This window comes from Carassius auratus, unplaced genomic scaffold, assembly GCF_003368295.1.
Source record: "Carassius auratus strain Wakin unplaced genomic scaffold, ASM336829v1 scaf_tig00037267, whole genome shotgun sequence".
NCBI classification, from domain to species: Eukaryota; Metazoa; Chordata; class Actinopteri; order Cypriniformes; family Cyprinidae; genus Carassius; species Carassius auratus.
The window spans coordinates 109,186-118,358 of record NW_020526370.1 but is presented as its reverse complement, the minus strand read 5'-3'; the positions used below and the strand labels follow the sequence as shown (position 1 = coordinate 118,358).

General features: G+C 36.2%; 1 protein-coding gene and 1 long non-coding RNA gene across 2 annotated transcripts in view; both read left to right on the top strand.

Moving 5' to 3' along the window:
• Positions 1-505: 505 nt before the first annotated feature.
• On the top strand, positions 506-3,883 carry LOC113083019 (uncharacterized). The gene is made up of 3 exons (XR_003283052.1): positions 506-652; positions 1,415-1,483; positions 2,363-3,883. It is a non-coding gene; the product is annotated as an uncharacterized LOC113083019 (long non-coding RNA).
• A 1,877-nt stretch (positions 3,884-5,760) lies between these two features.
• Positions 5,761-9,173, top strand: part of LOC113083017 (NLR family CARD domain-containing protein 3-like) — an 84,583-nt gene continuing 81,170 nt past the window's right edge. The window contains exon 1 of the mRNA XM_026254363.1: positions 5,761-6,307. The gene's annotated coding sequence lies outside the window, so the exon portion shown is untranslated. The remainder of the gene's footprint in view (positions 6,308-9,173) is intronic.

The window sequence follows — 9,173 nt, the reverse complement described above, 5'->3', positions numbered from 1 at the left end:
TGATGACTCTAAACTATTATTGTACCTAGTATCCTCAAATGCTTATGATTTGGTTTATGGTTAAGTATAAATAATGTTCCACGTTTTTGCTGTTGTATTATTAACTGCATTGTATTTACTCATGATGTGTTTAACTCACACATGAACTTAACATGGATGTGAGTCATTGTCTTTTCTCTTGTCTTCAGGCTGTGTGGATGCAGTGTAACAGAGGAACAGTGTATCATCATGACTTCAGCTCTGAAATTAAACCCATCACACCTGAGAGAACTGGATATGAGTGGAAATGAAATACAAAACACAGGAGTGAATCCTTTATATGACATACTGAAGGATTCACACTGTAAACTGGAGAGATTGAGGTAAAGAACATTCACGTACAATAATCAAAATGATTAAAACCATTTAACCATGAGCCTAAGTTGAGCTCATAATGTATTTGTTTGTAATTATTTACTATAAAATGTTTTGTAATCCTGTATCTTTCTAGTCTAAATTTCTGTGGCATTACAGATGTTTCTGCTTTAACTGAGTCTTTGACAAACACAAAAGCACTGCAGTTTCTAAAAGAGCTTGATCTGAGCAACAATATAATTGGAGACTCAAAGCAGCTACTCACTGATGTGCTACAAGACTCCAACTGTGAACTGAGGTGAGTTAAAGTTTCTTTGTGGTATTAAAGAGAACTTTGTTTGTATTTGATACACAAGACATCTTTTAAATATGTGTGGAAAGAAGTTCTCATTAACAATTATTTATGTGTCAGAACAAAGCTTAAAGTTATTTAAGCTTTATTAATTACATCAGTAGTAGTAGTAAACCATTTCATTTAAAAAATAGATTTGGTCAGATTGCAGGAAAACGCTGGTAAAATCAGTGCAGATTCCCACTTCAGCTTACAGTCGTACAGCATCACATGATCAATGTCTCTTCTGTCCTGATTTTACTTTGATAAGAAACACATTACATTACTTTACACTAATGCTACTTTCAGTTATTTACTAAAACCAATACAATCATGTTTAAACTATGGACAACGAGTTTAACTAGTGGAACATTTAATTGAAAGTGTTTTATTCAACCTATAATTTGTATTTGCTTCTTGTCATTCTTCATATACACCATATTCTCATCAGCATGTGTTTCTATGTTACAATTACTCGATAGGACACACAGGCTCTTCTGCATTCACGCTAAAATAGACAACATACGAACAGTTTTAAATCTGTTTTATTTAAATTCAGATATAATTTTTAGTAGTATCTATGCAAGATCAGTAATCTCATTGGAGGAATTTTATGCGAGTACTCAGAAAAAGTAAAGAAAGAAAGAAAGAAACTTAAATATATGTAGTCAATAATTTTTTTTTTCTTTTTTTTTCTTTTTTCTTTTTTCTTTTGATTCCTCCTAACAGACTAGAGAGTGAGGATTGGGTTCCTGGGTGAATGGTATAAATGGGTGGAAGAGGAGCAGTAATGATCAGGTGAGGATCCACAGAACAGCCTCAATACTCTATGAATATGAATAAATGTGTGATGAGATGTCTGCATATCAGAATATAATGTGAACATTAAAGTTTGAGTGCATTTAATATATTTCATATGTTTTACTGCATATCTCTGACTCTCTCTTTCTCTGTTCATATGTGTGTACATATTTTGCAGCTAGTTTGGATGACATGTTATCCTCTCCAAGTATATAGTGAAGTTTCTCTGAGTAAAGAATGGGAAATTCTGTGGTGCAAATGGAGAGAGTGACGTGACATACAGCCATAGTGACAGTGACCCATACTCAGAATTTGTGCTCTGCATTTAACCCATCCAAAGTGCACACACACAGCAGTGAACACACACACACACTGTGAACACACACCTGGAGCAGTGGGCAGCCATTTATGCTGAGGTGCCCGGGGAGGAGTTGGGGGTTCAGTGCCTTGCTCAAGGGCGCCTCAGTTGTGGTATTGTCTGCCCGAGACTCAAACCCACAACCCTAGAGTCATACTTTCTAACCATTAGGCCACAACTTCACCAAACAGAACATTGTTCTACAGAACATTTCCCTTGTAGTGGTGTACTTGGGACAGACGAGAAGAAAGTGTTTTTTTTTCTCTGTTTGATTCAAATCATCTCATCTGCTATGTCTTCCCTTCTCTGTTTATGATCAATATCTTAGAATTTGTTGATATTTTAGAATTTGCCTTTCTTTTGATTGTTTAACTGATGCATAATTTGCCAATTTGGTGCTTCTTTTTAGGGCCTAATAACATAGGAGTTTGGTTCGGAATTCGAACTTATAAAAAATTTTGGTTGGCAAAAGTAATTCAGACCTAATTTCTAATTTGATCTCCACTTTTTTCCCACAGGTTCTTCGGCTTGAAAGTAAACATCTGCTATTAAGCGCATACCAGCTTGAGTACCAAGGTGTGCTGGAATGTTTTCACCAGACTCTTAAGATCATGTTGTGAACAATCTGTGAGCAAACAAGCTGAGACTGGGATGCCGATGCTAATGTTTACCATACAGGAACCGCAAACCTCTGGACCTGCTGATCCGGTATTCTTTCACACCATGTGTGGTCCCCTTAAAATGTTTAGAAAAAATTTAGAAGGAAATAATTCATTTCCATGTTTGAGAGCAATTGCACCATTCCTGCAAAACTGCTAAGAAAAACTTGATGATGACTCTAGCAATAATGGAGAAGAAAAAAATTAAATAGAATATGTATTGCAGTGTCCAGGGAAATCATTCAGTTCTCATTTAACTATCAATCTCTGGTTCTCTGTTACAAGTCAGATTATCAGGACCTTATGAAGTTAAAGCTTAGTTAAGTTTAGGATGAATTGTGATCGTAAAAAGAAAACTTGTATCAGTCATGTAAATATGCTGTCTGGTTGTTCGGTGACAAAATATAAAATACATAGTTTCAATAAACATTTAATTAATACGTTCAACAATTTATGACTATTATTCTACAGCATGGAACTGAAGAAAAAAGCATGGTTTGATTATGGTTAGTTATTTGAGCTCTCATTTTCACCATTAGGTTCCCAAACCAAGTGAAAATACCATAATGTAAATCTCACTCTATTGTGGATAGTCTATCACAGGGGTGTCCAAACTCAGTCCTGGAGAGCCGGTGTCCTACAGAGTTTAGCTCCAACACACCTGAATAAGCTAATTAAGGTCTCCAGATCACTAGGACAGGTAAGGACAGGTGAGTTTGATCGAGGTTGGAGCTAAACTCTGCAAGAACATAGAGCTGAGAACCATTTCATCACAAATTGATTTGATTGCAGACTGACAAATAAATTAGTTTAAAGAGTGAACAAAAATGGTGAGCTTACACAAACCTGTGCTACATACCGCAATATCAGACAGTCCTTGATACATTTCACTTGTTGTGTCCTGTTTGATAAAACAGAACAATAACAATACATCAAAAAAGTCTACTTAAGCATGTAAAGAAGAAGCAAGAGTAAATTTATAATAATGTCAGCTAAATTAAATGACTCCCAATGATTCATTTTTATATTGTGCAGTGGTCAGCACTCATCAGTGTCAAAATGTTTGAAATGGACAATCAAATGTTACTGTTCAAAGAAGTCAAGGCCACGCAGGAAAATAATTCCAGCACGTGCATTTTAATGCTAATGTGAGGTAAGATGTAAGCAGCTGAACATAACGAGGCATAATACAGAAATATTTGTCAATTGTTTAAGATAGAAATGTTAAATAGTTTGGCCATCAGTCTGGTTTTAAAAAATCATGCCCGTATACTAGTATATCTTTGAGCTGGATGCTTATTTGTCCACCTTTTAAGAACATCACTATTTTAAACTCTACCCAATGGTATCTAATAAATAAATAAAGGAGTTAATGCTCTCTTACACCCTTAATACTCATGGGTGAAGTGCCCTTGAGCAAGGCACTGAACACCCAGTTGCTCCCTGGGAGCTGGATCTATAGCTGCCCACTGCTTTTGGTGTGTGTGTGTTCACTTGGATGGGTTAAATGCAGAGCACCAGTTCTGAGTAAGGGTTACCATACTTGGCAAATGTCATGACTTTCACTTTTCATTCAGTATTTTCTTTCAGTGATTCAATGACCCATTCATAAAGATTAATGCCCTGCCCTAAATCACACCCTAAGCCATTGCAGCCTTCATTGGCATCCACACTTTCATGACGTAAGGCTAACAAGGTCAAGACAAACAAGTCACTGTCTTATTGACTTTTGCAATTGTGAGTCTGCAAGATAACAAGTGCACATTAAGTGTTATTTGGGACAGGGCCATAGTCACTTCATTCAGCAGCGTTGAACATTTGGTTGAATTAATGAATGAATCAATGATTCATTCATTAAGACAATGACTTGTTGCCACCTACAGGCAGTTTTAGTTTCATTTTAAATATAAATGTTTATCCACAAATCTTGTATTTCTATGTTTATTTATCAATCTATCTACCTATCAATCATCTATCCGTCTATCCAAATCATCTAAATGCTAGTGCCAACTGCAGTGCAAAGATGGATTTTGTCTGAATTAATTTGATCGGTTACAGCCATATGTATTTTCTAATTGCATTTATTAAATGTAAAAAATAAATGAAAGGGCACACAAATTAAAGTATAGTAAATATTTATTATATATATATATATATATATATATATATATAATTTTTTTTTTTTCTTTTTTTTTTTTTTTTTTTTTTTTTCTGGAATTCTATTAACTATCACCCCTTAATTGAAAACATTCTGGCAACATTTCAGTTTCTGTTAAAAAGGTGGACAAATACTGTAACTACTAAAAAGTCACCATGAAGACAGTCCATATAACTGCCATCATACAAGAGCAGTTTGTCATGGTTGTTTTTTGATACAGTTTTGTCATCAACTTGATTTTAGGTTTAATTCAGCTTCATTTACATTCATTTGTCCCTGTGTGGAAAAAGCAAAAAAAAAAAAAAAATCAAAGTTTCTATGTGCAGATCTGCATGACTAGATAAATTAGTATTTCAATCAATTATTAGCACAAGAAAACTTCTTTAGTGTGTTATATTTTATAAAAATTGCTCTGCTCAAAAGGACCCAGTGTTATTTGCAGTGTGCTGCAGACTGGATAGCATCACATTGGACACTCTGTGCCAGAAAGTCCAGGGCCACTTTTTAGTGCCAATAATAATCGTTAAAGTAAAGCAGTGAAGGGATACCATTTGATAAACAAATAAGATTATATTTTGTGCAGTGTTAAATATGATTAAGTTAGTATTAAAAAAATGTTGTGGCCAAGCGTGATCTATTTATTTCAGGAAGTTGCTTATAAGATTTTATTTTGAACATTAGAGACTATTGGTCTATTTAACTTTCATTAGAGGCTATATAAAGTTACAGTATTTGGAAGCCCTTCCTTTATTCGCAACATTCCTTCCATGCCAGCAGAACAATCGGTTACTGTTACCTTTAACACAGTCTATCGAGTAAACGGATAGACTTCTGCCCATCCCACATTCACAATCAGCGGAAAGAGAGCAGCTGGAATAAAGTCAAATCACGGAGCACTAAAATGGACAGGATGATGTCAACGATTTGGGTTTGATATATATAAAAAATTGCATTCTCTCTCCAAATATTTGCATTCTCCGGATAAACGCGGTGTCCGCTTGCAAAACCTCTGAGGTCTTTATTTTTAATGTAAAAAAAAAAAAACTGAAAAAAAAAGAGTTTAGCTAAGATGTTCAGTTTTTGGTAGTTGTGTCTGTTTGTTGGCGCTTTAGGGGATCTACTACTTCAGTACAACTACCGATTAGTATTATTTTTATTGATCAGACGTCACTGATCGCAAAGGGGGCTTGAGAATTTGAGAAAATGCTCAAATACGTTATGCAAATGACAGGCGATAAACTAGAAGGCAGCCAAATTGTTTACGCAATAGGCTTTGGCATTTCATAACATTCACACAAACAGGATAGACACACCCTGAAGCGGTTGATTTACTGGCGTTCAAAGCAGCACTGGGGGACTCTGTCACAGCAGTGATCGCGTAGCCTACCGTTACCTCTTAAAGCTCGAAACTGGCACCGCGAGAAAGTTATTTAGGAAAGGCTTGGGAAATGAAAACATCATATTGGCTGCAGTTGCTGTTTGTCCTTCTCGAGGCCTAGAAACATATTCAGTTGATATAGCCGATTCTTTTTCCAGGCTGGAATTTATTTTGGGATCGTACCTCGTGACAAGCAACGCATAAAGTCAGGAACATCGAGAGCGTTTCAAATACTTCTAAATTCTCTTCTTAGTGCACAAGACTGCACGTAAGTTTTAATACCCTCTTGATTACAGTTAATTTGTAAAAACAGCGATATTGTGAAGCATATCAGAGTATTATTCCGGGGCTTTAAACTGCTAGAGATTAGATGAAGTTCATCGATGTAAAACATTAAGTTTATTGAAAGGGTCACTGCAAACGAATAATACGTTGGAACGTTTCCCCCTCCCTCTGTATTGTCTCTGATTAATTTCAGGCTGTTGGTTTGTGTTTGTGCGAAATCGAAAGTTTTTATTTATTTTTTAATCACACCGATGATGAACCCCAACATATAACTATGTGCTCTCTCATGTGATTTATTTTTTTGTTTGTTTGTTTGTTTGTTTTTGTCAAAGAAACGTGTAACAGAAATCTGATGTGGATAAGTAAAATATATCGGTTCACATGGCCTAATTCATTCGATATTCCATGTAATCATAATAATTCACAATTGGAAGGCTAAAAGCATGTTTTTAATGCAATGCTGTCATGTTTGTTCCCACAATATTTGTATTAATATTTTTTATGTTTTGATGAGATGGAGGCATTTCTGTTAATCTGTTGAAAAGAAATATAGCGATTACAATGGATTGCAAAATCACAGTATATTTGTTCTATTTATTTATTTATCTATTTATTTTTAAATAGCCTGTTTGTTGCTAACTCAACTATGGGATTATTTTCCCGCCAAATGTATTGCAGTCACAGAGCGAAAAATAACAAGCAAAGATCAAATATTTAAAAACACGTGTAAAATAATAACGCACAAAACCGAAAAACAAATGCAGTTTTTTTTTAAAATAACAAAAAGCGCAGTCATGGATCGAAAAATAATAAGCGTAAATCAAAAATGTAAACACATTTAAAATTCTATTGCACAAAACTGAAACATGAATTCAACATTTTCCAAATCTCAAGCACAATCAGGTTTCCTGCTCATATGTTATTTTTTTGTGTGCTTGTGGTTTTTTCCCTTTTGCTTTTGTTTCCACATTCTGCACTTGCATTTCTAAAAGTTGCAGTTTGAGTTCATGTAAATCAGGGCAGGCTTCAGCGTCACAATTGGCCGCAAGTTCTAGATTGACAGCTGCGCCTCTAGCCAATCAGTTCAAGGGGAAGTTGACGTCATTCCAATGCGACTCGTGGCTGCTGTGGCAGGTGTGTGAAGATGGATAACCAGCGTAAGCAGACAAATCCCGGATGATCTCAGGTAATAAGTCAGAAATATTTTGTTAGTGGGTGACAGAAACATTGCCTTTGTGTATTATGTTATTTTCTGCAAGCACTATGTAGTCCGAGTAGGCCGATATCTAGCCTGTTAACACGTGTCTTGTTAGTTTGGTTTATTTACCAATACTTTATATTTTAGGCAGTTGGGCTGCACGATAAAAAATCACACAATATTTAATTTATCTTGTCAGTAAAGCTGGTTATGTAATCAGCGGTAAATCTCCATCACCTGCGCGCTTTCAAAAGGAGCAGCATTAGTGTTCGACTTGAAGCAGCTGCACAGAATGATCACTGTAGGACATCAAAGTACCACACTAGCAATAATAGAGCATACAGATCCAATGCATTCGGATCGCTCGCGCGGTACTTTGATGTCATACAGTGATCATTCTCATGTGTAATAAGGTGATTGAGATTTACCGCTGATTACACAACCAGCTTTACTGACAAGATGCGCATTAAATATCACACAAAGGGAATGTTTCTGTCACCCACTAACAAAATATTTAAGACCAATTACCTGAGATCGTCCGTGATTTGCCTGCTGACTCTGGTTATCCATCTTCACACTAGAGGCTGACATTGATTGTAAACAAAATCACTATCACGGGATTGGGGTGGGGTTGGGACGGGATGGGAAAAAATGTTGGTGGGACCTGGAATCGTAATAACACTTTGATCCCCAACTTTCTACACAAATATAGCCTACCTTTTAAAAAAATAAAGTATAAACTGTAGGTTTATATTTTAATTTTGAACTCTATTGTACTCGTCCTGTGTCTTTATGCTCTCCTCCTGTTTGCTCTGGTGTGGCAGGTAAAGGACAGATAGGCAACGGCTGGTCTATGTGGTACAGTAGCCTACATCGGGCAGTACATCCATAAGCCCACCTATCATTCATAGACCTCAAATATAGCTTTTCATCGGAAAGACATATGTAGTAATAACTTTATATGGCCGCTCAATCTAATGTTGACCTACAGAAATGTGCACTATTGAAGTGTGTGTGGACACTGAACAGCAGGACAGATGGAGGCACCAGTGCTCTCACTTGCTCTTAAAATGTGAACTTGAGCGAGAAACTGAATGTATGAAAAATATATCTATAGAGAGTGCCACTCTCAGAGTGCAATGTCTATGCTCAAATGAAAAAAAAAATAAAAATAGAAAACGTGTGTGAAATGCACAATGTGCATTAAGATTGCTTTCAGTTCAATAAAAAAAAAAAAAAAAACTAACAAAAAAAATTATTTAACTAAAGTGGGCATGCTGTGATCTGTGCTGTATTTTTTCACTGTAACTGAAAGATTCCGTCTGAAAAAAATAAATAAAATATAAAACAACATGGGAGAGGGAGAGATCATGAGTCATTCCGGGAAATGGGACGGGAATTTCTCCCATTTTTTTTTTCGTGGGATTGGGACGGGATCTTTTTTTGCGGGAGGGGGACGGGAGAGATTTGAAAATCCAATCCCGTGTCACCATCACCCTCTACTTCACACACACACCTGCCACAGCAGCCACAAGTCGCATTGGAGTGACGTCAACTCCCCCTTGAACTGATTGGCTAGAGGCGCAGCTGTCAATCTAGAACTTGCGGCCATTGGTGATGCTGAAGCCTCCCCTGATTTACATGAAACTCA